Source organism: Euprymna scolopes, chromosome 10, assembly GCF_053919585.1.
Source record: "Euprymna scolopes isolate OS-2025 chromosome 10, ASM5391958v1, whole genome shotgun sequence".
Taxonomy (NCBI): Eukaryota; Metazoa; Mollusca; class Cephalopoda; order Sepiida; family Sepiolidae; genus Euprymna; species Euprymna scolopes.
This window is the reverse complement of record NC_136491.1, coordinates 73,516,142-73,543,645: the sequence shown is the minus strand read 5'-3', so window position 1 is coordinate 73,543,645 and position 27,504 is coordinate 73,516,142.

Below are 27,504 nucleotides of genomic sequence, written 5' to 3'. Positions count from 1 at the left end.
TTAATCCACTGTTCTCTTCTTGAAATGTTGCTAGGAGCCTGACATGGCTTAACAAGCTCTCCTTGACAAGTCGTACGACCGTTGGTTTACGTCTAAAAGGTAGACAGCGTTCATCATTGACAACCTTGGTGATATTTACTCGGCTGGCAACTTTTCATCCTACATCTGTAGGGGAAATACCAGTAAGGAGATGCAAGTTATTTCGTTCAGTAGGTTCCAAGCAGTCAGTGATCAAGCGACAGGTGTGGTTCAATTCTGGTCCTATTTCTTTTTTTTTTTTTTTTTTTTGCGTGTGTTGATTTCTCTGAAACAAGATCAGCATACTCCACAGAGGAATGGAACAGGGACAAAGCAGTACATCTTAGCGTGCGTGATGTGATTATTAGGGCTGTGACAACAGCATATTCTTTTCATTGTTTTGACTCTTGAGTATATATCCGTTAATATCTTATATATTTTTATATAGACTTTGTCTTATTGTATCGGATATATACTTGAGAGTTAAACGAATGAAAAGAATATTCTATTGGCACAACCCTTGTAATTATAGATAAAATATATATTGTAGTAGTTAGTATGTTGAGGCTACTTGACGTTACCAGAGATTAAATTAATACATGTGGTTAAAAAATTCTGTTTTGAATTTTTACTGGAAGTTGTTTCAAAATCAACATTGGAACTAAGTCAATCAGTTTTATTACTATTTTCTGTTTTCTTCTTTCTATTTTATTGGATCATTTTCTAAAGAGAAACAAAAACAACAAGAGAAAATAAGAAGGAAGAAAAAATAATTGGAATATGCGAGAGGGAAATACGGTAGTTGGGGGGTTATAAAAAAGTGATGCTGTAATAAAAAGTAGTAAAGGGGGAAATTAAAAAGAGAAATATATATATATATATATATATATATATATATATATATATAGAGAGAGAGAGAGAGAGAGAGAGAGAGAGAGAGAGAGACAGGGAGGAGAGTGGTCAGTAAAGGAGAAATGTTCATAGGGAAGTTTTAAAAGAAAGACGTGACACGCACTTTATAAAAACTACTCTATTTCGTTATCCATATCCTGGGCAATGTCGCGTAACCCTGCTGGTGAAAATAACGTAACTTTAATAGTTTTTTCGATCGGCTATTATACCAAATATTTCAGTCGATTTTTAAAATATACGTTGGTTAGGAGATAGAACGTCTTTTTTTATTGTTCTTATAGAAAAAAGAGACAGAGGTTCTTGTATTTATACATTTCATCGCTGCTCTTGCTAGTATTGTTTGGAGGTTTGGTTTTGTTTTGGGTTTTATGTGTGTGTTTTTCTGCTTAAGCTCCCGGTCGTCTTCTCTTCTAGACACTGAACAACTTAATATACTCTGTCATCTCTCAAGACCAAACACGCGATCTTCGTATAAGAATGGCACTATGTTCTAACAATGAAGCGTCTGCACCGATTATTAATTATGCAACATCATGAAAGTATAGACAAAATATAAATAATAAACGACAAAGTTACATTGCAGAGTTTGTTTCTCAGTGGGGAATATATAGTTTTACATGTTTTAAAACGCCATATCTTTGCACATATTAAACGCATAACCCGGTAAGAAAATATTAATATTTTACGTTTCTGAATTTTTTAGATGAAGATTTATTATTCGTATAATTTGGATTTTTCGGACTACTGTTCTCATCTTGACTGTCATTTTCACAAAAGTTTCAATTGATGTTACCTTTGACCTTCTTCAGAGTATTTTGTCAGACTTGGAAATCTTTCTGATTAAACTCGAGAATCTACCTGGAATTTTGAACGAAATGATGTATTTAATACATGGGACAGCATGCTCTTATTTCGTTATAATTGTTCCCAGTACTGTCCAATGTATGTATAGAATATTTTGGGGAAATAGCTATAGGATCACACCACAAAAGCCAACAATGTAGCTTCGATGTGTGGATGGCACATTCATAATCTGGCCCCACCAGGAAAATGTTCAAACATTTCTGGGCCATGTGAAATTTATACGTTCATATCTACAGTTCATGATAGTAAAATAACATAATAAATCATCGTTCCTAGAGCTGCCAAAAATCTGCACTGGTCAGCAGTGTATATCATCTATATACCAAAAGTTTACTTTCAAATGACACTATCTAAACTTCAATTTCCAGCATTCATATAATGTAAAGAAAGAGATCTTCCGTTGCCTATAACATCGGGCAAAACTAATCTGCAGTAAAAGCAATGTATATAAAAAAAATTGACAGTTTAAGAGAAACCCTTCACCAAAACAACTATTCAGAGAGCATGGCATCAGAATAAAGAAACCTAGAACAGATACCAAAGGACACCACCTAAAAGTTTACGACAGTGTGTATATCATACAAGAAGGCTTGTCTGAAAAAAATTCAAATAATATGTCTATAAGATTAGGTGAGTATTCAGAAGGGACTCAACTTTCCGCAAACATTTTTCTGCAAAGAGTCAAACCCCTTACAGAAAAGAATCATAAGAATTGTGTGTATAAAATCCCATACAATACTCAGGTGAGACATGTCGTCCACTAAATGTAGCGTTAAAAGAACATCGAAAAGCAGTGAGTCGGGTTTGACCGATCATATATGGCCTGTAATAGGGAAGAATTTACACTTGTAGAATGAAGTAAAATTTACTGACACAGAAGAATAGTGGAAGTAAAACGACTCACAGGAGCAGCAAATATTAGGTGGCGATCAACTACTAAAAAGACCTAGTATACATTTTAAAACGATATGGAAGCTATTAATTAGAAATAAGAGATAATATATATAGTAAAACTTAAGTAGTAATATATATATATATATATATATATATATATATATATATATATATATATATAGTAATATGTATATTAGTCGAGCAAGTAACTGCTCGACAAATAAAATGTTACTTGCAGATAACTATTGAGTAATGAAGCCGTAGGTACCGCTTCAAAAAACAAATTTTTACTTTCCTCGCCAAATATTTCATGAATTTCTTTGGAATAGTGATAATAATAATCTCCGAGTTCTTCTGTTTGATTTCAGATATTATTTTATATAATTTGATATAATATCGATTTAAAAAAATATTTTTTACAAAATCATTCCTTAAGAGTTTTCCAACCGGGCAACTATTCATACTACCATAACATAACATTTAATAACTGTCCGTTGAAACTATTGCTGTTACTACTACTCTTTATTTCTACCAGCATCAGACTTACTGCTTGCTAAAATTGTTGATGCTACTTCAAACGTCTTATAGTTTCTTATCGATTGCACATTGATTTTTGCAGAGAGAGAGAGAGAGAAAGAAAGATATATGGAGAGAGAGGGAGAGATAAAGATATATGGAGATAGAGAGAGAGAGAGAGGGTGAGCCAGAATAAGAAATGAAGCCGTATGTATTGCATAAAAAAAACAAATTTTGAATTTCTTCAGCAAATATTTAATGAATGCCTTTGGAATAGTGATAATCATAAGTTCATGTTATTCTGCTTTATTTTAGATATTTTTTAATATATTTTTATATAATATCGATTTTAAAGGAAAAATATACTTTACAGATTTGAATATTACGAGTTTTTTCACTTATCTATTTATACTAACCTTTTTGTCAAACCACGCTAAGCGTTTATTAATACTACCTTTACACAATAACTTCCGACTGCAACTACGCGTATAGTAACTGATCGCTTGTTAGGACCGTTGATACTATCATAACATAACATTTAATAACTGCCCGTTGGAACTATTACAGTTTCTACTACTCTTTATTTCTAACAGCATCAGACTGACTGCTTACTAGAATTGTTGACTTCAAGCGGTTTATATTTTTATCGCTTGCACATTGATTTTTACAGAGAGAGAGAGGGGGAGAGAAAAAGAAAGATATATGGAGAGAGAGAGAGAGAAAAGATATATGGAGAGAGAAGGTGAGCAAGAATATTGAATGAAGCCATAGGTATAACATAAAAAATTTAATTTCCACGAAATATTTAATGAATTCCTTTGGAATAGTGACGATAATAATAATAATAATCTCACGTTATTCTGCTTTATTTGAAATAGTTTTCGTTATAGGTAGTTATTAATAGGAAAATTGGTAAAAGGTGAAAGTACACGCGTTATTTTTAATAGTATTTTCAAGTTTAATTCAAGTTTTATGATACCTGTTTTTTAATTCAAGTTTTATTATACCTGTTTTTATTAAACTGTTAGGTGAAAGTACCCGTATAGTATTTTCAAGTTTACTTAAAGTCTTAAGATACTTTAAACGACGGTCACATACGTCCATAAGCACCAATTTTTTGTTTGTTTGTTTGGTTTTTTGTTTGGTTTTGTTTTGCTTTGCTTTGCTTCCATTTTGTTTGTTTAATCCGGCAAAAAATAAAAAATAAGAATAACAACAAAAGAATACAAAAAACAATAATAACAAAAGAATCTATGAAGTTGGAATACATTTGAAATTTTTATTTTTATTTTAAAATAAAAAAAAACGCAGGTATCATAAAACTTTAATTAAACTTGAAAATAATATTTAAAAATAGCGCGGATTCCATTTTGGCGTTCACTAATTTCCCTGTTAATAATTACATAAACTCCGGCAAAAAAAATATCCATAAAAAAATATATATAACACAGATAAAATCATAATAAAAAATAATGCGCAAAGTTCAAGCCAAAATAAATAAATTTAAAAAAAACTAGGTCACACCCGCAAAAATTATTTCCTTGTAAAAGTAATAACGGCTCCCTCAGTCGAACTATGTACAACATCGGAGGTGATGCGTATTTCGCTACAGAGGTAGCAATCGTGTACGTCCGTCTTTTGGTACCGTGCTGAAATAATAATTTTATTATTTTGAAAGCCATTCTTAACATGGAGAGGAGAGGGTGTTTTATATCTCTATTCTGTGCTTCCACCTTACAATAGAATGAAAAATTACAATTGAATAAAAAATAGATATCGTGAAAACTTGAATTGCACATGAAAACACTATTTATAAATAGCGTGGTACCAAAAATGCATACGCACATTTTAGGATCATTCTTGAAGGAGATAGTTTTTAAAAGAGACTACCCACCCCCAATATTTTTAAGAATATTTTTAGTTAAATACTGATTTTCTAAGTGTTCGTTTTCTACCTCGCTGGCTAAGTTGTTAGTGGTTTAACTTATTTTAAAGTGTTTATTTAGTAAGAAAAGCAAGTCAAGAAGGATTTCTCCTCCACTAAACGAGGACAGAAAATATGGTGTAGTCTCAGAACAGATACTAATCTTTGCTACTAATAATAATAATAAACAAATATCTTCAGATGAAATAAAGTTTTACTCACTGTCCGTATTAAATTAAAATAGTTAAACTTAACGAAGATTATATTTAGAATTAATTATAAATTGAATGCAGCGTAAAATTTAAGAAAACTCGTCTATTTTTTATAGGTAGGAAAAATCTCCATTATATTTTTTTTTTTTTTTTTTTTATTATTATTATTATTATTATTATTATTATTATCATCATCATCATCATCATCATCATCTCTTTTGAACCCTGTCCAGGAGTTAGAAACAAACAGCAGATCCACCAGCCCAAATGCAAAAACAGTACTCCATACATGGGCGAATGGTGACCTTATAGAGGTGAACGATACTTTCAGGCGTAAGTAATTTTCTAGCGCGGTAGAGAGAGCCCACCTTCTTTGCAGCAGCCTTGACAATCCTCTCAATGTATCTATTCCAATCCATGTTCCCTGTAAACGTTATATCGGGGAGTTTAAAAGAAGTACTTTCAGGCAATGTGTTCTTGGCCATTGCTATTGGTGGTAGCGAAGGTTTCTTGTAGTTATTGAAAGAAACAAGCTTAGTCTTGGCAGTATTGAATGTGACCATCCATTTTTGTCCCCATTCCACTACAGATTGGAGGTCATCCACTAGTGTTTCTGCTTTCCTCAGATATGTGTTCATTTGTTCCCCCCATGCCTGTTATAGAGAGTGGTGTAATCGGCAAATATACCCATCTCCGAAACAATTTTATCAGGAATGTCATTTATGAATATCAGGAATAATAAGGTCCAAGGATAGACCCTTGAAGCACTCCCGCATTTATATCATATTGTTTAGATGTACGACCGTCGAGGCCAACAAAAAATTATAATCAATATAATAATCGTTTTTTATAATGAGAAAATTTATAAATATTTACAACCTTAAAAAGTGCAACAAAATGCCAATTACATGTTTATTAGTGCATAAGGCTCATCTGATTTAGTGTAAATAAAATAGTTTTTGTTTAAAAATCGTGTATCTTTTTTTTTTTAATTGAATATTAATAGTTTTCGGTAATGTAATTTTTCGGTTATATATTTTGTTGCAGATTTTTTTCTGTTGAGGCAGAAATCTTTTTACAAGAAAAAAATATATAATAATAATAATAATAATAATAATAATAATAATAATAATAATAATAATAATAATAATAATATGTAGTAATAAAACAATGACATTTACATCTAAGAATTAAATTCGTATAAGGTTCCTAAAATTTGCATTAGAATAGTCTGCAAGAATCTGTTGCGCAGCTGTTAGAGTACTTGAAAAACTTCAGTTGTAAATATGACATTCTTCTAAATATATATATATATATATATATATATATATAAGGTTAATTGTCTGTCAGTCTGTGTGTCTGTATGTGTACATTTCCCTATGAAGCTACTCAGTCAATTTTCCGTCTACAGACTCGAGATTTCGCATAAGGGGTATTGAGATTTAGGAAAATCTTTTTAATTGGTTTTTGGACAAAAATTTCGCTGTAAAGGAGCCAAAGTTCAACGATTAGGCTTTTAAAATCTCTACCAAACTCCTCCGTCAATTTGTGTCTAGCCATTTGAAAATTTAGATACATGTTCCTTGGACATGGATCAAACGTTTTCATTTTTATTTGAGCCCAAAAACAATAAATGTTAAGGGGTAAAAATTGGGATCAAAGTTCAAAAATGTTTTACCTTTGCGGTCTCTACCAAATTACCCAGCCAATTTTTTGTCTAAACATTTAAAATTCTACATAAAGTGTACTCAAACGTAGGGCAAGCTTTGTCATCGGTTTTTTATCCGAAGATTTGACTGAAAAGATTTTATCTTAGCGGTCTCTAGCAAACTATTTAGCAATTTTTGTCTAAACATTTAAAATTTTATATAAACGGTATTCAGACATGCAGCAAGATTGATAATCAGTTTTGGGCGAAAATTCGGCTGCCAAGAGGTTTAAGTTGAAAGAGTTGACCGTTGCAGATTTTACCAAACTCATTCGCCAATTTTGGGTCTAAACACTTGAAATTTTAGATGTAGGTTACCCGGATATAAGTTTAATTTTAATTTATACATATATATATATATATAGGAGCCTAGTCATGACCACACACACACACACAGACGTTCAGCTTTATATATATATATATATATATATATATATATATATATATATATATATATATATATAAAGCTGAACGTCTGTGTGTGTGTCTGGTCATGACTAGGCTCCTATATGGTTGACTATTATAGAAAACTGATCACATATAATTATAAAAGATGTATCGAGACACAGGAATGAGTATGTTTGATCTGGCATAATGATGATTCATTAAAATTGTGGGGTCTGCGTACGCGCCTGGTCCACAAAGTATGGAAATAAAAAAATTAAATATTAAAAAAAAACGTTTACAAGTGTTTTTGATATAGATGTACATAATAATACTTTGATAAGTATGTTTTAACTTAAATAGGGATGGTATAATATAATTGTGGGGGTCTGCGTTCGCGCCTGGCCTGCATAGAATGGAAATAGGCACAAACTTTAATACAGACTTTTCATATCTATCTGCGTAAGTATTCTTTGATAATTATGCTTCAGTTTGAAGAAATATGGTATAATAAAGTTATGAGGTGTTCGTTCGCACCTGACCTCCATAGAATGGAAATATTTCCCAAAGTTTAACAAGGTTTTTTTAATATAGATCCACAGAATATTGTGATAAGTGTTTCAGTGTGAACAGGTATGGTATAATAAATTATGGGATTTATCTATTTTATTTTAACTTTTATCATATTTTGCTTTGTTTTGATGTCCCCAAATTCGAAGCTATCTCATTACAAACCTTCCCTTTCATAACCTATCATACTTTCATAAATCGGAGTCCATTTTCTGTAGGCTGTTTTTGAACCTAGTTAACGACGGGTCAATTATGGTAGTATATATATATATATATATATATATATATATATATAATTATTTTTTTTTTACTAAAGTAATTAAATACCTACAGACACTAGTGTTTCATCCTTTCGGGATTCTTCAGTGCAGGGTGTCACGATTACTACCAGTCGAACGATTCGAACCCCGCGACACGAGACATCTCTGGCTCGATTAGCGGAGGCCGTATCCATTCGGCTACCATTAATCATGTGAAATAGCGTTGAATTTTAAACATTTTAATTTAAATGTTCATTACGTCAGACAGACAGTGATCAAATCGTTATACGATGATCTACGCATAAGAGCTAAATTGACCGACTTTTTAATTCAACAGAAAGTGCTCAACGATAAGAATCGTATTTCTTAAAGGGGCTGTCATAATTATTTTTTTTTTTACTATAATAATTAAATACCTATAGACACTAGTGTTTCATCCTTTCGGGATTCTTCAGTGCAGGGTGTCACGATTACTACCAGTCGAACGATTCGAACCCCGCGACACGAGACATCTCTGGCTCGATTAGCGGAGGCCGTATCCATTCGGCTACCATTAATCATGTGAAATAGCGTTGAATTTTAAACATTTTAATTTAAATGTTCATTACGTCAGACAGACAGTGATCAAATCGTTATACGATGATCTACGCATAAGAGCTAAATTGACCGACTTTTTAATTCAACAGAAAGTGCTCAACGATAAGAAACGTATTTCTTAAAGGGGCTGTCATAATTATTTTTTTTTTACTATAATAATTAAATACCTACAGACACTAGTGTTTCATATATATATATATATATATATATATATATATATATATATATATATATGCAATGTATATATGCAAAGCCGGGCTAAAGTGCTAGTATATATATATATATATATATATATATATATATAATTATCAAATTTTAGTCATTCAATGAATTTTAAAATTTATGAAGTGAACTGTTTAAATTTCAAATGAAAATATTTTTATTATTCTTTGCAAGACAAAGAATACATTTGAAATATTTTAACTACTTATCCTATAGGATTTCGATGTCTACCATCTCTTTAGAAGAGAAAATATTAGCAAATAGTTATAATGGTTTACACCTTATTTGCTAAAGTCAGTGAGACATGGAAAATCACAATTAAAAGTTGTATAAGGATTTAAATGTCATAGAGTAAAGAGAGTTAATGAAAAGGATATAAAAATTCACATCAAAATTGCATGGTAAAATCCGAAGTGAATGTTTTGATAGCAGTGTTGTAAAATGATCCAAACTGTATTTTGAGTAATCCACATCACAATGAATTTCTCAAAATGATTACTATTTATTACATACATTATGTATGTATGCATGTATGCAGTAGCGTCCAAAACTAAGGGACAAAATTTTAAAATCTAATATTTGTTAGAAATAACAAGTGTGAAAAACTGAAATTTTGACAACTGGTAGTCGTTGTCATCCATAATAATATATTAAACATTGAACTATTTGCAAAGGATAGAAAAAGAATTATAACAATTAATTATTTATTTTCAAAATAGGAACTCCAAAAGTAAGGGACAAAATTGATGAAACAATGTCAAAAGTATGCTATATTCAAAATCATTGTTTCCTCTAAAGAATAAGTCCTACTTAGTCATTTGTAAACGTTGCATCAGCCGGCACCATGGCGAAACGCCAAAAACTTGATTACTCTGTGAGACAAGCTATTGTGAAGCTACACAGGGAAAAGCACACCATTAGAAGAGGATTTCGGACCATAAGCCTGATGAAGCAAAGTACAAAATGTTTTGACATCTCTATGATCGTTGACAGTCTGTATCTCCCTGGAGAGGTCAAACCACCATTTGTTTTTTTTATTTGGCGCACACAACTGAATCTCACTCCGCACAGAAGAGAAATGGCCAGCAAAAGCTGGCTTGTTCAGAGGTGAAGAGTGAAGAAGTTTCAAATAAGCTTTCCGCTTTCTATCAATTTGAAGGTTAATTTGATTGGAATTATCAGCAAACCAATCTCGATGTCTGGGAACATTCAATCCAAGAGCTTCAAACCTTTTTGGTATATTGTATCTCTTACTGTCTTCCAATCACAATCTGATAAAACCACCTGGTTGAAAGCAGATTTCAAGGAACTTCGTACGACTGGATCCTTCAATTTGAAGACATCAATACGCTTAGGCATGTTGACTCCATTGAAACGGCTTTTTTTAGCGTACTGTAATTTTTAGTTTAGCTCTGACCATTAAATGATCAGTACGCATTACTCTAACTTTGCAAAAATTTCCAAGATCACCACGTCTACACAGTATGTAATCAAGCAAATGGCCATGTTTCGATTAGGGATGGAACCAGGTCTCCTTGTTTTTCTGGTGGGAAAAAGTGTTGGTGATAACAAGATTTAGTTCACTGCAGAGATGAAGAAGCAGCATACCATTTGAATTGACGCTACCAATGCCATATGGACCCAACGGAGACCAAGTTCCTTTATCTGATCCAACCCGTGCATTGAAGTCACCAGGAACCACCAAATTCTCAGCACTTACCAAACCGGTGATAACAGATCTGAGCATATGATAACAGGAAGTAATATCGTCTTCAGACGAAGTAAGAGTCGGCGCATAGACAGAAAGAACATTCATATAACGACCAGCAGCAAGGGGCATTCTCAATGTCATTGCACGGTCATTTATGCCTACTGGCTGTTCGATCTTGTCAATTAAGGAGTTCTTAACTGCAAAACCAACACCAGCCTCACGCCTCTCCTTTTCAGCTCTACCAGACCAGAAGATCGTGTAGCCCGACTCACGCTCAACCAGTTGATCATCACCTGCGAAACGTGTCTACGAGAGTGCAGCAATGTATATATTGTACCTTTACAATTCCTTAGCCAAAATTGCAGTCTTCCGTTCTAGTCTTTTACCATTGTCAATAAGTGTTCTCACATTCCAGCAACAGGGCTGGAGTGGGTGTCGTTTAGAATAATATCTTCTTTTCCCGTTATTATGGACAGCCATCAGACGCAGGTTGCTGACCAGCAGGTCAAATGCAGCCTCGGTTAGAACGCTATTTATTGTTCCAACCAAATTCTTGGGTGAACAGTGCTATCCTGAAAGGCTGCTCAGTCACAAAAAGCTCCACCAATCAAACAACTGTCTAAGTATTGTTGCTAACAGCGATGTAACGATAGGCTTTTTGCCACCTGTGTGCAGATCAGTTATTACATGCTTACATTTCTTCATAGCTCTCAACAGAAGGTTTAAAAACAACCTTTCATGTTAACAGATATATAACGATAATGAGATAAAAACAATTATTATTTGTTTTATCTCTTTCTGACAAATCCTATAGACATTTCTGTTTTTTCCCAATCAGAAATCAACACCCTCTCTTCTGCCCTCTCTTCCTCTATCCCGTCCGGTCAAATACCCCTCTTACCGCAATGTGCACCTCGCTGCATGCATTCATGACACCAATTAGTGTCATAGATCTGGTCGCCCCAGAGCATCTACTTTGAATGACGACCACACTCTTAAATTAACTGTTTTGAAGGATCGAAAGAAAACTTATGTTGACCATAGAAAAGAATTCAAAACAAGGGCTGGGAATTCTCTTTCTAGATATACAATATCTAGACGAATGAAAGAAATATAAATTTCTTCTAAAAGGTGTTCAAAGAAGCTATTTTTACCTAAGAAGAACATCAATGATAGAAAGAGACTTTTCTCGTGTTATAGCAAGAAAGATACAAACTGGTTCAGGAATGTTTTCTGGTCAGGTGAATCAAGATTTTGTCTTGTTAGTGATGCTCCTGAATGGTGCATTCGAAGAACTGGAGAAAGATTTTGCAAAGTTGCATAAAAACGACAGTTAAACACAGCAAAGAGGTTTAGCTTTGTACGACAGCTAGTCTCTCTCGGTTAAAAATGTTGATATCCAGCAACAAGCAAGAGCAGGATATCCAGCAACAAGTCAAAGTGCATACCAGCTTAATGCGGGTACTGGTCTTCCGCTTTATGGTTTTTTAAATCAGAGATATGCTTCTCCTAGAGAGGTGGCCTTGACCATGGTTTGCTGGAGCCCTCTCTACCCCAATACCATTCGATCCATGTCTAGGATTTAGGTTGCTGGTCATCAGAGCATATTCCACATGACTGTGGGGCATACATGCCGCAGCAGACAGGGCTTAAGCTCTTCTGAAGATTTCTGTCAGGGTAGCCTCACCCTTAGCCGTTGGTTGAAAAACCTTGGCCAACAAGGCAGTGAGGGGCCAGTTATATGTCGCAGAACATTCACTGTTCATCAAAGCCCCAACAATGATTAAATAAAAACAGATACAACACATGCAACACGTAAAACAAGCAGTCATGAATCTCGGTATTAATTTTTGAATTGAGAGAAGCGTTTAAAAGCGGTAGAATTCCTCAATAGTCATGACGATCGTAATGGTGTTTACAATTCAAACGATGAACAAAACGATGAATCCAAACGATGAAAAATAAAAAACAGATTCAACACAGAAAACACGCAGTCATGAATCTCGGTGTTAATTTTTGAATATATATATATATATATATATATATATATATATATATATATATATATATATGCATACATACATACGTACATATACACTAGTGAGCAAAAAAAAGATGGGCCAAATTTTATTTTATACATTTCATTGCACTAAAAGATATATTGAACAAAAACAATTGAACAAGGAAACTTAAAGGGGCCTAATGACACAGAATAGAACAAGACATTTACCTTTAATAAATGTGTTTAGGATGGAATTCCCTTTTGATTTCTTCATAAGATCAATCCTTTTAGACATGATCTCAACCAAAGCGGAACACTTTGAAAAGGATATGCTATTCCATTCGCTTTGCACAGCTTCATAGAGTTTGTCATTGTTCTCAAAAGTTCTTCCGACCAATACACGAGATATTATGAACCAAATATCATCGATTGGGTTTAAATCGGAGCTTTGATCTGACCAAAATATCACATCAATTGAATTATCAGAAAACCATTTTTTGTGGCTTTAACAGTGTGGTGTGCATGGGCATTATCATCTTGAAAAATAACGTTCTCGGATAGTCCCAGCTTCTGGATACTTAGTAACAGTCTTGTTTCTAATATTCGAATGTATTCCTTTGTATTAATTGACTACTCACATCTAATAAGTTCCCCAACTTCTGCTGCAGTAAAAGCCCCTCGTACCATTATCCCTCCATTCCCGTGTTTAACTGTCGTTTTTATGCAGCTTGGCGAAAATCATGCTCAAGTTCTTCGATTGAACCGTTCAGGAGCATCGGGAGCATCACTAACAAGACAAAATCTTGATTCATCTGACCAGAAAAAATTCCTAAACCAGACTGTATCTTTCTTGTCATAACACGAGAAAAGTCTCTTTTTATCATTGATATTCTTCTTAGATAAAAATGGTTTCTTTGCACGCCTTTTAGGGGAAAATCCTATTTCTTTCATTCGTCTAGATATTGTATATCAAGAAAGAGAATTTCCAGCCCCTGTTTTGAATTCTTTGCTATGGTCAACATAAGTTTTCTTTCGATCCTTCAAAACAGTTAATTTAAGAGTGTGGTCGTCCTTCAAAGTGGATGCTCTAGGGCGACCAGATACAGTTTTCCTTTTACCAAGCGTTCGACTTCAAACCTTTGACTAATTAGCTTTACTACAGATGTTTTCACATTTTTATTTTTTAAAATATCAAAAAAATCTGCTTGTAAGTCATTTTGGACGGCCTTAATCCTGAAATTCGATTTTTATATCCTCGCAAAGATTCGGTCTTACCAATTTTTGAATTAATTGTTTCACTTATTATTATATGCTATAATAATAATGATATGCAAAATAGAAATTTTCAGTTAAAATTAACACTAATTCATGGGAAAATATTGAAAAATCGATTTCTTCCTTCTTTCACTCTTGGCCCAATTTTTGCTCATGAGTGCATATATATATATATATATATATATATATATATATATATATATATATATATCGAACTTTATATAAATAGATTAAACATATGGGCGGTATAACAAGTTATTAATGATATCGAATGTTACTTGCGTGTTTTTATCTGCATTTATAAGATAATCCTAGTTTCTTAATAAAATTATTGCAGAATAATGTTGTTACGTAGTGGGATGTGTGTAACTAATTGGTGCGTCGTGTACGCATGTATATATTCTGCATCTATATAATGATTGTACAAATTATGCAGATGTTACGATGCAGTCTTACCATTTTTAGGATTATTTTTTTCACTTATTATTATATGCTATAATAATCATGATCTATAAAATAGAAATTTTCAGTTAAAATTAACAAAAAGTCATGGAAAAATATTGAAAATTTGATTTCTTCCTTCTTTTCGCCCTTGGCCCATTGTTTTTTGTTGTTGTTTTTTGTTTATATATATATATATATAATTTTTTTTGTTTATATTATATATAATATATTTTGGTTCCACATCTGGCCTAATAAAACATAGAATTTCAACGCACAAATATTCTTTTAAAAATAACTCTTTGTCAAACCAAACTACTCTATCCAAGTATATTTGGCAACTCAAGAATAACAATATTTCTTTCAAGTTGAAATGGCAAGTAATTGAATCTTGCAAACCATACAAACCAGGAGATAAATTCTGTGCACTATGTACAAAAGAGACCCTAAAAATTTTGAAATACAAAGATATAAAAAAATACAACCACCCTATTAAATTCAAGAGAGGAACTAATATTCACATGCAGTCATAAACGTTGGTTTAAATTTAATAAATATAAACCACCTTAAATCATTAAAAATTACTTATTAGTAAAAATAGATTACAATATTTTTTTTATTATTCTGTAATAAATTAAGTTAGACTAATTATCTCCTTTACATTCTTTAATTAAAGAAATATGACTAATTATCCCCTTGCATTATTTAATCATACAAATAACATTATCCTCCAATTTCTTTCGAATTCTAAACCTTGGCGTCGTTTAATCAAAAGTACGCTAAAGGAAATAAATTATTACACAAGCGTTCTTTTTGAAAATTTATCATTTCATAAGTTGAAAAGCTATAGCAAGCATCTATATGAGTACTTTAACCATAGTTCCTGATTTGAAAAGGCGAAAAATTAAAAGGTAAATATTTATACGTATGTCTTTATGTATATATATGTATATTTATGTATATGTATATATATATGTGTGTACTTTTTCATATATATGATGTATGTATTTGTGTATATATGTATGCATAATATTGTACTTAAACCAAATTTATATTTATAATTTTACTCTATTTTATTTCTATCTCTAACCCATATTAATTTTCTTATCAAGTTTAAATCCATACTTTTATTTTAATTTTTTCCAGATACATCTGCCTTATTTTAATGCTAGGTTTATTTATGGTGTCTTTTACATTTAATAAAAACCTTTCCCAATATTTGCTGATGAGGAAACGTTGTTTGATAAAAAAACGATATGTAATAATTATTGTCCGTAACTTGATGTCTACCACAATAAACACACTGTTTTCCAAAACGCTCGTACAAATAACTGATTTTGTTGTTGTTCCTTCTTATGAAACGGATTTTTAATTTAATTATAATTTGATTTTTAAATTATCAATCACATTACTAAATATTATATATATATATATATATATATAAATATATATATATATATACTAGCAGCTCAGCCCAGCTTTGCCTGGATCCTGTGTACTATTCATAACTTTATGCGCATATGTATATATACATTGCATATGTATATATACATTTAAAACCTACATCTAAAATTTCAAGTTTTTAGACCCAAAATTAAATTATGCTGCTCTCTAAATTATATATATATATATACTAGCAAACACCGTGCATTTCGCGTTTTGTGGGCACCCTTCCAGTAAGTGAGTGCTTTAAGAGCAACTATTGCCTAAGAGGTTTAACATTTTTTACTACTTCTTGGAGTGACTTAAATCCAACCTTAGGCTTTAAAGCAAATAGTTTCTATTAAAGTGTACACTTATATTTTTACACATATAAATTTAAACGATTACAAAGAATACTAAAGAATATAATTTGTGCAGTATTACAAACAAAATTTTATCAACAATTTGTTAATATACAGCGGAGGATATATATATATATGTGTGTGTGTGTGTGTGTGTGTGTGTGTGTGTGTGTGTGTGTGTGTGATTTGCAACTTTTATACTTAGTGGTACTGATTTTCGTATTTTCTAGCTTCGTGCGGAGACCAATAAATTTTATAACTAGCAATTTACATAATTTAGATACCAGCGGCGTAATTGAATTTTCAAATATTTTAAAGAAGTATTTTATGGTTTCTTATGCACGCATTACACTGATTAGCGGCTTTTTAAGATTGAGTTAAAATGATATAAAATCATCATTAAAATATTGAGTAGAAAGTTCTAGCGGAATTTTTAATTTTGATTTCAAATGATGTATTTTCAAATTAGTTTTCTTTATAATAGCTTTACTTTATATATCATTTTAAAGAGCGTTTATCGTTCTATCCAATCGTTTGAGTGCCAATTGTTTTAAAACAAATATGTTTTCTTTTCAGAACGTTGATCGAAAAAAGCAAATTCGCACATATTGTCTTATTTTAATTTAAGCTAGACCGAAAAACGGCTGAAATAGTTCGCGATATCAATGAACCACTACTAAACGCATAGCTCAAAGGTGGTTTAAGAAATTTCGTGGCGGCGTCGAGACCTTTTAAGAAGATGGGCGTAATGACCAGCCATCGGATGTTGACAACAATCAATTAAGAGCCTCCGTCGGAGCTAATCCACGCACAACTGTTCGAGAACTTGATTCTGAATTAGCCGTAACATACATGAGGACTTCCAACCACTGGAGAGAGATTGGAAAGACAAAAAACTTGATAAATGGGTGTCTCACGAATTGAAAGACAACCAAAAGAAACGCCGTTATGATGTGTCAGATTTTCTTTCATTTATGTAAAAATAACGACCCGTTTCTCGACCGGGTTGTAATTTACGACAACCGGCAACGCTCACCTAAGTGGTTAGACACCGACGAAGCTCTACGAAACTTCCCGAAACCAGAATTACACCAAAAGAAGGTCATACTGACTGTTTGGTCGTTTCCGACCGGTCTAATCCATTGCAGTTTTTTTTTACATTAGATGAAAACAAATAGATAAAATGCATCGGAAACTTCGATAACAACATTCAGCGTTAGTCAGGAGCAAAGGCCGAATTCTCCTCCATAACAATGCCCGACTGCACGTTGCTAAACCGACCCTGCAGAAGTTGAACGAATTGGGCTACGAAGCTCTGCCTCAACCGCCATACTCTCCAGATCTCTGACCTACAGACTATCACTTTTTCAATTATCTTGAGTCACTGCATGAGAAATGCTTAAAAAGCTTAAGCGATATCAAAAACGCCTCCAGCGACTTCATCGCCACCAGTACGCAAAAGTTTTGAGTTACTGGCATAAATGCACTTGTTTTGCGTGGGCAAAAGTGTGTTGATTCTGATGGTGCTTATTTCGATTAATATTTTTTGTTGTTTTAGCCGAAACATGTTCATTTGAATTTAAAAGTTAGAAACCGTCAGATTTGGTTCCGGAATTGTTTAGATTATGATTAATATTTAAGTATTCTATTTATTCAGACTATTTTTCTCATCTTTTGGCTATATTCATCACATTTCAGGCGATCTATTATATATATATATATATATATATATATATATATATATGCAGTAGATAAGAAAAGTTTACTAGACAAAAGCAAATGTAAACCCAATCTAAGAAAACTGCTAATATCAATATTATTCCCAACTAATTTAAAAGCTCAGTATATATATATATATGTATATATATATATATATATATATATATATATATATATATATATATATATATCCCGTGCTAGAATTATATGCAAATCGATATTTTAGTTCTAACTCCGATAGTTTTCAATGGAAATTCGTGAAACTTCGCACGTTATACGGCAATACTAATGCTAAGAAGTTTAAATATATATATATATATATATATATATATATATATATATATATATATATATATATTTATATACATATATATCCCGTGCCAGAATTATATGAAATTTATTTATATTATATTATAAATATATATATATATATATATATATATATATATATATATATATATATTGCAATTAGGAAGGGTAGACTTTTATGATTCATGAGTAAATTTGTATATATATAAATGTATATATATATATATATATATATATATATATAAATGTATATATATATTCCTTTAATCTTCTCTCCAAAAAGGTGGAATAGGAGGAAAGAAAAAGAAATGGTGAGCCAGCTGACCGGTTTCGCCCCTCGCTTCTCAAAGCTGTATCTAAGGAATTTTTAAAACAAAGAATGAAAAGGCGATTAAAATTGCGTTTTATTCAATTTACAGGGAGAAAAAAAAGTGAGAAAACGATTAAAATAAAACAACGTTATGGTCGAGATTACCCTAAAGATTAATCACGTTAAAACCCGTTTTCTAAGTTGAAGGTGAATAGTCTCCAAAGTCTTAAGGTGATATAGTGAATGAGCACGACTAAGAATAGAAAAAGAGTCTGTGTTAAAGTCCATTGCACAAGACCGTTTTTGTAGTAAATGATCAGTAATTGAGGACCCGTTGCAATGTTGTTCGATTCTTCCATCTAATCCTTATGTCGTTCGACCCAAGTAGTTGGCACCGCAACCACATTCAAAATTGTAAATGACGTTACTATTATGGCGGGGGGTAGAACGTCTTTTCGAGAAGATGGTAACATATTTACTTTAAATTATGAATCATAAAAGTCTTCCTTTCCTAATTGCTGAATTTAAATTTTGTATCCCTAAAAACATTATGATATATATATGATTAGTTTTTTTTTTGGAAAAAGAATTCCAGCAGAGTGCTCAATTAAAAGGAAAATCCAAATTTTAAGAGCGTACTTATATTTTGTGTACAGAAAGTTGTTCGTTGAGACAGATCATTGGTACCGTCGGTTTCAAGCCCGATAATAAGGCCTGTTTAAGGTATATTTATGAAGCTCTCTTCAGCCAATATTCGTCTATCTTATAACCGAAAGTGTGAAGTATATATACCTCGCGAATTCACGTTCAAATCTCGCTTTGTTTAATCCCCCCCTTTTTTTTTAAATTTTATATATATATATATATATATATATATATATATATATATATATATATATATATATATATATATATATATATATATATATATATCGGATAATGTAATACCTAATTTTCAACTTTGAATTATTTAAATTTAAGATCTAATTTCGAAAAAATGTTTTCTTTATATGAATCGATTTTAATTTGAACCCCATTTAATTTTAAAATCTCTTTCCTTGTGTATAAAAAACTTTAAAATCTGTATTAGTACCGGTTAAAAACTTAAAAATTCGTTTAATTATATCGAATTACATTTAAAAATTTCCAAAAATACGTTTAAAGTTTAAAAAAATATATTTTTAATTATATGGAATCACGTTTAAAAATTTCGAAATACGTTTAAAAATTATTTTTAAAAAACCCAAATCTTTCAAGGTTTGGGGAAGTGAGTATTTATCTATCCTAAGTGATTCCCCTCGTGAGATGTATATGTTATAACAAAGTAGATTCTTGGTACGTACATAACAAACCAAGGCGACACCGAAATTTGCGAAGTGATAGGAAGATAACGACACCATTTAATATATATTTATACTGTGACGTTGTACACCATTTTTAACGACATCGTTATCTTTTAATGGAACCAACACGTTGTAGACTCCATCACAAGGAACATAATAAAGAAAAAAACTCGACTCCTCGTTTTCTTTTTTGACAAAAGCCTTTATATCTGGTATTTTCAACAAGGCATTTTTTTAATATTTAAAGAATTCATTTCTTTACCAGCCGCATATGATTTTGCATCTCGGCTCTGACTGCACCTACGTGTTTCGAACACATATGCAATAGTCCTTCTACGCTCTCTCGTGTCTTGAACACGTCCTTTTTGCTCTCTTGCGTTTTGAATGCATTCTTTTTGCTCTCTCGTATCTCAAACACGTCCTTTTTTGCTCTCTCGTATCTCGAACAGGCCTTTTTTGCTATCTCTCTCGTATCTCGAACACCCCCTTTTGTCTCTCTCGTATCTCGAACACGTCTTTTTTTCTCGTATCTCGAACATGTCCCTTTTTCTCTCTCTCGTATGTCGAACACGTCTTTTTTTTTCTCTCTCTCTCGTATCTCGAACACGTCCCTTTTTCTCTATCTCTCGTATGTTGAACACGTCTTTTTCTCTCTCTCTCTCTCTCTCTCTCTCTCGTATCTCGAACACGCCCCTTTTTCTCTCTCTCGTATGTCGAACACGACATTTTCAAGTCCTTTCTTTTCTCTCGTATCTCGAACATGTCTTTTTTTTAAACACTCTCGTATCTCGAACACGTGCTTTTTGTCTTTCTCGTATCTCAAACACGTCCTTTTTTATCGTATCTCGAACATGTCTTTTTTCTCGTATATAGAACACGTCCTTTTTTTGTGCTCTCTCGTATCTCGAACACTTCTTTTTTTTTCGTATATCGAACACGTCCTTTTTTGCTCTCTCTCTCTCTCTCTCTCTCGTATCTCGAACACATCCTTTTTGCTCTCTTGTGTTTCGAACGCGTCATTTTTGCTCTCTCGTGTCTCGAACACGTCCTTTTTCTCTCTCGTATCTCGAACGCGTCCTTTTTTTTTCTCTCTCGTATCTCGAACACGTCCTTTTTCCTCGTATCTCGAACACGTCCTTTTTTTCCTCGTATCTCGAAAACGCCCTTTTTGCGCTCTCGTGTCTCGAACACGTCTCAAATCCTCTACGACTCACACAATCTCGAATTCATGCTTCTCTTACCATATGTCCTTTTTATCTCTTCTGTGACGTCATATCGCGCAGCCGGCTTGGTCATTTGCATATAACAGCTGCTGCTAGCCCAGCATCAGCGGCCTTGTTACAATAGTTTTAATTTCTAGAATCATTCTAATAAAAATTACCGAAATGAATAAATGCAAATTTCATGGATTCATGTCTCGCACTAATGGCAACGTTGCTTTCAAAAACGAGACGTTTTATAAACACACTATTTTTTTTTATTTTCTTTATTTTATATTTGTTTTTTGTAATTTTTTAATTCAACAATTGTTTTGATTTTAATAAAAAAAACAAATAAATGTTTCGCAATATTGTTTCATTTCCTTCATATGTCCCTTTTTTTAAAGTGCTTATTAGATGCTTAACTAATCGTGATATATTTTTAATTAATATTAATAACTGTAAGTGTAAAGGTCAATAGATTTTCTTTTGTTTCTTTTCATTTATTTACAGTCGCAATCGAAATCACAAAATGTGTTATGCTTATTTATCTATATGGATGAATGGGAATTTTGTTTTTGTTTTGTGTTTATAAGAAAGTTTTTTTATATTTAAAATCAATGTTTCAAATATTTCAATTGGCGAGATTTTCACCGGAAATTTAAAGGGGAATGATTCCGTCATTGATAAGCAATGATCAGTTTGAAGACCCGCCGTTCCAACAGTTATTCCGACGAGTAATTCTCCATTCTACAGAGTGAAAGGTCGGATCTTCACTTGGATATTTTTGAGTCAATCCTTATTAACATGGAGATCTCTCGATTGAGTGCGGGTGTCCTTCGTTTCGGTGTCGATTGTCGTTGTACAAGAAAGAGAGGAGGAAGAATTAAAAAACGACGAGACAGATAAATCCTACATAGAGATGGAAGAACGTATATTTATTTATACATACATCGACATTAAATTAATAAATTGATCTAACGGAGACAATTCATAGATCTTTAAAGTTTTCAGTTCCTTCGTTGATGGCCAAAAACACGAATTTGCACAAAGCAGTAGCATTAATTAGAAAAAAATCAGCATTTGATACTTTCATATTTTTTTCAGATGCCAATTGACTTATGATATATCATCACATAATATGACAAGTTTAAAAGAAATATAAAAAGATCTTTGCATTGAAGAGGGGCCATATTATTTTTTGATTCTTAATGTGGACTTAATTAGCATCAGATCGTCGCACACATTGGGATTCCACTTTCAACTGCAAACCGAAAGATGAGAACAATAACAAATATTATCTCACTTCGACTCCCCGCAGTCTTCATTATTAATCATAATAAACGTGTATATTTACTTGCTTCATATCTGTTTATATACGGATACAGATAACACAGTGTTCTTTATTGTGATAGAGCGGGACATATGCGTATTCATATATTAACATTCTCTGCAAGTAAAAATTGCCTTTTTCTACGCATTTCCATGAGAGGTATTGTTCACTTATATTCTCCTCCCTAACACTCCGGCTAGAAATACCATTATTATAGATACACGTCAAAATGGATTTGAAATACTCTGAACATCGATTGGCATGTCACGTTTCGGTTTTAATGGGTTTTCGTTAGTTTATCACGCTTAAGTATACAATAGCATATTCATTTACGTTTTAGAATACTTTTAGAGAGAGATTGACGCAATTTTATGTGACTATTTCAGTAATATATCTCGATAAATATAGAAGTACATGTCAGACTAGCTATTTATTTTCGCTTTTCATCTTACAACTAAAAATGATTTCGTCTGGTGACTAGAACATAACACAGGCTTTACTCCCTAAACCTTCTTTAATGAGATATAACAAAATATATGTCTCTGTATATAGAGTTAGACACTCACACACACATACACACACACACACATATATATATATATATATATATATATATATATATATATATATATATATATATATATATATATTGTGTATTTAGGCAGCATATTTTCATTCAGACGAGTATTGTTGAATGGCAACCAAGAAATAAGAACAACAATTCGGAAAATTGAAAAATTACAAAAAAGCTCATTAAACAAGAACACTCCATGCTATTCAATAATACTTGTCTGAATATATATATATATATATATATATATATATATATATATATATATATATAACAAATTGGTTTTTAAAATATAGCGAAGAATATGCATATTTTTTATTTGAAAAAGGCAAAGTTTTTCTCAGCTCCTGATGTTTAAAAGTTTTACGACTCTTCATACTTAGATGTACTGATTTGCGTATTTTCTAGCTTCACGCGGAGACTAATAAATTTAATAACTAACAATTTACATAATTTGAAGACCAGAGGTGTAATTGAATTCACAATATTTTAGAGAAGCATTTTATGGTTTCTTACGCACGCACTACAGCGATTAGCAACATTTTAAGAATTGAGTTAAAATGATATAAAACAAAGAAATATCATTACAATGACTAAACGTGAAGATTAAATTGATCTGCCATTCTTATGAGCAGTTCTGTCTGCGTTTAAGTGGCTTTTCGTTAGTCTCACCCTTACGCATAAAATAGCATATAGAATAGTATATAGAATAGCATACAAAATAGATTATGTTTCGAGATTTTCTAGATGAGGGTTAATGCTTTTTATGTTCTGATTTTCTCATCTTCGAGCTTATATTCACAACATTTTGGCCGATGTAACCTACGACTTTTAAAACCATTTAGCATTAAATTATCGCTGATAGGACTCCGTATCGTTCCCTTAAATTCGAATGAAAATAATTCTCATACGTTCCGTGCTCTTTCATTGAGGAATACTGATTTTCCTCTTCTGTCCTTCTATGCTTTCAGACTCTTGATAAACATTTTCTGTGGTAAGTCCTGATGTGTTTTTAATGTTTTTTTTTATCTTAGTATTATATTTTACATTCACTTTTATTACCTTACCTCTTTGTGAACTAATTGTAACATTAAATGAAGTTTCTGAAGAATTACGTGCCTTTATATAAAGAAGTTAGTCATGAATACGCTACGAATAAAAAGAGTTTTATTATGATGTGCATATTGTTATTATTGTTTACTGGCAGTATTACCCGGCTATGCACGGGGGTTGCTTTGATGCCTTTTTATGCTTATTTTGATCTGTGTGTGTTGGTAATTCCAATATTTTCTTTCTTTTCTTTTTTTTTTGTAATCTTAAAATTATTTTAATAATGTTCGGTTATAGTGACATCTTATTGATCAACGTAACCTCCATACAGTGGATGCAACGTGCCAGCAACAATCCATTTTCTCTGATTTGTCCCCTTAGCATCTATTCTTCCAGCTCAAAACCAAGTACTGTGGCGAGGTTTTTGATGGCATGATTTCTTGAACCGTATTCAAAAGCAACCACAGGATCAACATCAACCATCTATTCGTTGTAACAATTTATGTGGCTGTCGCTGTATAGTTCTACAACTGTATCGAAAAATACCTTATCTTATCTTGTCATGCATACTACTTGTGTTTTCAATTTTATTCAGTAAAACAAAAGTTATGATGAATTTACTGGTGTTCAAAATCGTAAAACATCGTATGACTGCTTTTCATAGAAGCCGTGTCGCTTCAGTGACTACTGTTGCTACCAATTCACCGCTCTCGCGAAAAGAGAAGTAACAAGTGAAACAGGGAGAATGAAAGAATGAAAATGAGATAAAAGACGAGTGTCGTACATTGTTATTCCATATGTGTGTGTTATGTTCATGGGGGAAAAATAAGACTGTGATTAAATAAAGAACAAAGGAATTTACTAGAAGACTGGAAAAATCATGGATTACAATAGAAAAATGTGAGCATGAAAAGTAACATGGTTAAGCTTAAACATGGAAAAGTAAAGGACTAATTGTTAAAACTAGAAAAGTAAAGGACAAGATATTCTAGTAAAAATATAATAAATTTATAACTTAAAATATTGCAGCATTAAGAATATTTTTAATTCAATTCATAACATTATATAATCAATTTTAATGCTGCAATATTTTAAGTTATTAATTTATTATATTTTTTACTAGAATATCTTGTTATTTTCTTTACCAGTTTTAACAACTAGTCCTTTTTTTTTACTTTGCATATTTAAGTTTAACCACATTACTTTTTTTTTGTAATAAAGTTATGGAACTCTGCTTACATAGCTACTCTAAAAGTTTTAGTTCCTATAATTTCGTTTAATTTTTTTTATTATTTCTGGTTGCACTTACACGCCGTTATTCTGTCCCTTTGGTCGGGCAGTGTTATCTGACTATTTGAGTTGGTTTTCGCATTCGATGGATTTTTCGTTATATTTTTACTGATTTAAAAACAGAAATAAAAATACAACGACGATAATTCTGCTCCCAGACAGCAACAAAAAATAGGTATAGTGGTTCCGTATAATATTAATTTTCCGTCTGATCCCTAATGATCATATATGTATTGGTCGTAGAGTGTGTTCTTATTTTTTTTTCAGGTTTCATATTACGTTCGCTTTTTGTGAAACGTCATGTACTTCGCTTTGCTGCGTTACTCAGCTTCATGATGTGAACTGAAAGAATAATAAAATTTACTACATGTTAAAGGTGCACAGAATTTTACAAGGGACATTTCGCTGACATTTATTATATTTGTTAAGCGTTTATAATTTAGTTTTAATGAGCTTTATTGTTTTCCGAAAGTATTCTCTGTGAATAATATATTTCATCTCTGTTCATTTGATGGTGTCCACTTCCAGAATGCCTAGATATCAATGCTTTACACATTCACCAAATGCGTTCATAACATCTCGATTAGGCCGTTCAATGTTGTCCATGTATTTGAAGAAGAAAATACCCACTTTTTCGCAACGGTTTCATTTACATTCAATTTTTACCCAAAGATTACAGTTTTTTTCATGAAGGCCAGAGAACAGCTTAATTTAATTGATAATGTCACTTACAATTTTACGTTATTTATGTCTTATCTATATATATACAAAAGCCAGAATGTTCGTTTGTGAGGACACTTCTAAACCTATATAGCAAACGAATCTACAGACTTGAAATTTGGTATGTGAGATATTTTTTTTACATGGAGGTCACCACTTATCAAGGCACAGAAGCCACTAAGGGATAAGGGTTATTGTGTGTACAGTAATCACTGGGATAGTATCGTAGTAATAGTTAGCATTGGAGATTTGATAAAGTGTCATAACTTAAGGGGGCGGTTCATCAGGAATTTATTTGTATTGGAATTGAAGACATCCAAGTTGAAGTCGGGAGGGAAACAGGCAAGCGGCAGAGAGTTCCACAGGCGTGCAATTCTAAGAAAGAAGCTTTGTTCATGGAATCTACACTTCGATTAAGGCACGGATAAAGAGTGGGGAAAATTATTAACAGTGGTTTTAGCTAGTAGGGTGTTTTTCCTGAATAATTGGCGATGGGAGACCAGAGAATTGAGCTCAGACGAGCACTTGCCATCGAAATAACGATAAAACAGAGACAGGCTCGCAACGTCTCTTCTGTGGGAGAGAGGTTGCAGGGAAGAGAAAATGGCATCACCCACAAAGTTACGAAGTCTATTTTGTACTCTGTCAAGACAGGATAGGCTGTTTGTAGCAGCTCCTGCCCAGGTGTGGCAGCAGTACTCCATCCCTGGACGTACTTGGCTTTGATATAGATAGAGAATTTCATCAGTAGTGAGATATCTTCTGGAGCGGTAGAAGGATCCCACCATTTTCCCAGCGACCTTGGCCACAGACTTTATGTATGTGTTCCATTTCAGATCAGGAGTAATGGTCAAACCCAGAAGCTTATCAAAACATGGGGCTTCCCCTAGGCGAAAGCCATCCATTTCAATTGATACCAGATAGGGATTAGAGCGTTTATGATGTAATGACAGGAGCTTGGTCTTAGATGCATTAAAGGTAACCAGCCACCTCTTCCCCCACTGTACCATGCGCTCAAGATCTGAGGAGAGAGAATCAGAGAGAACATCATCATTTACGGCCTTTGATGTGTTGCCATAGATAGTCGTGTCATCAGCATAGATGTCAACGAAAGATTTTAGTATGTGTTTTGGGAGATCATTAATGTAGATCAGGAAGAGATTTGGGCCCAGGATGGACCCCTGAGGAACTCCAACATTAACACTGTGGGCCTCTGATTTTTTTCCATCAACCACTACTCTTATGAGTCTATTAGAAAGAAATTATTTAATGATTGAGAAAACATTTTCAGTTATAATGTAGCTGGAAATCTTGTGAAGTAGGCATTTATGCCAAACCTTATTGAAGGCCTTTGATATGTCAAGAG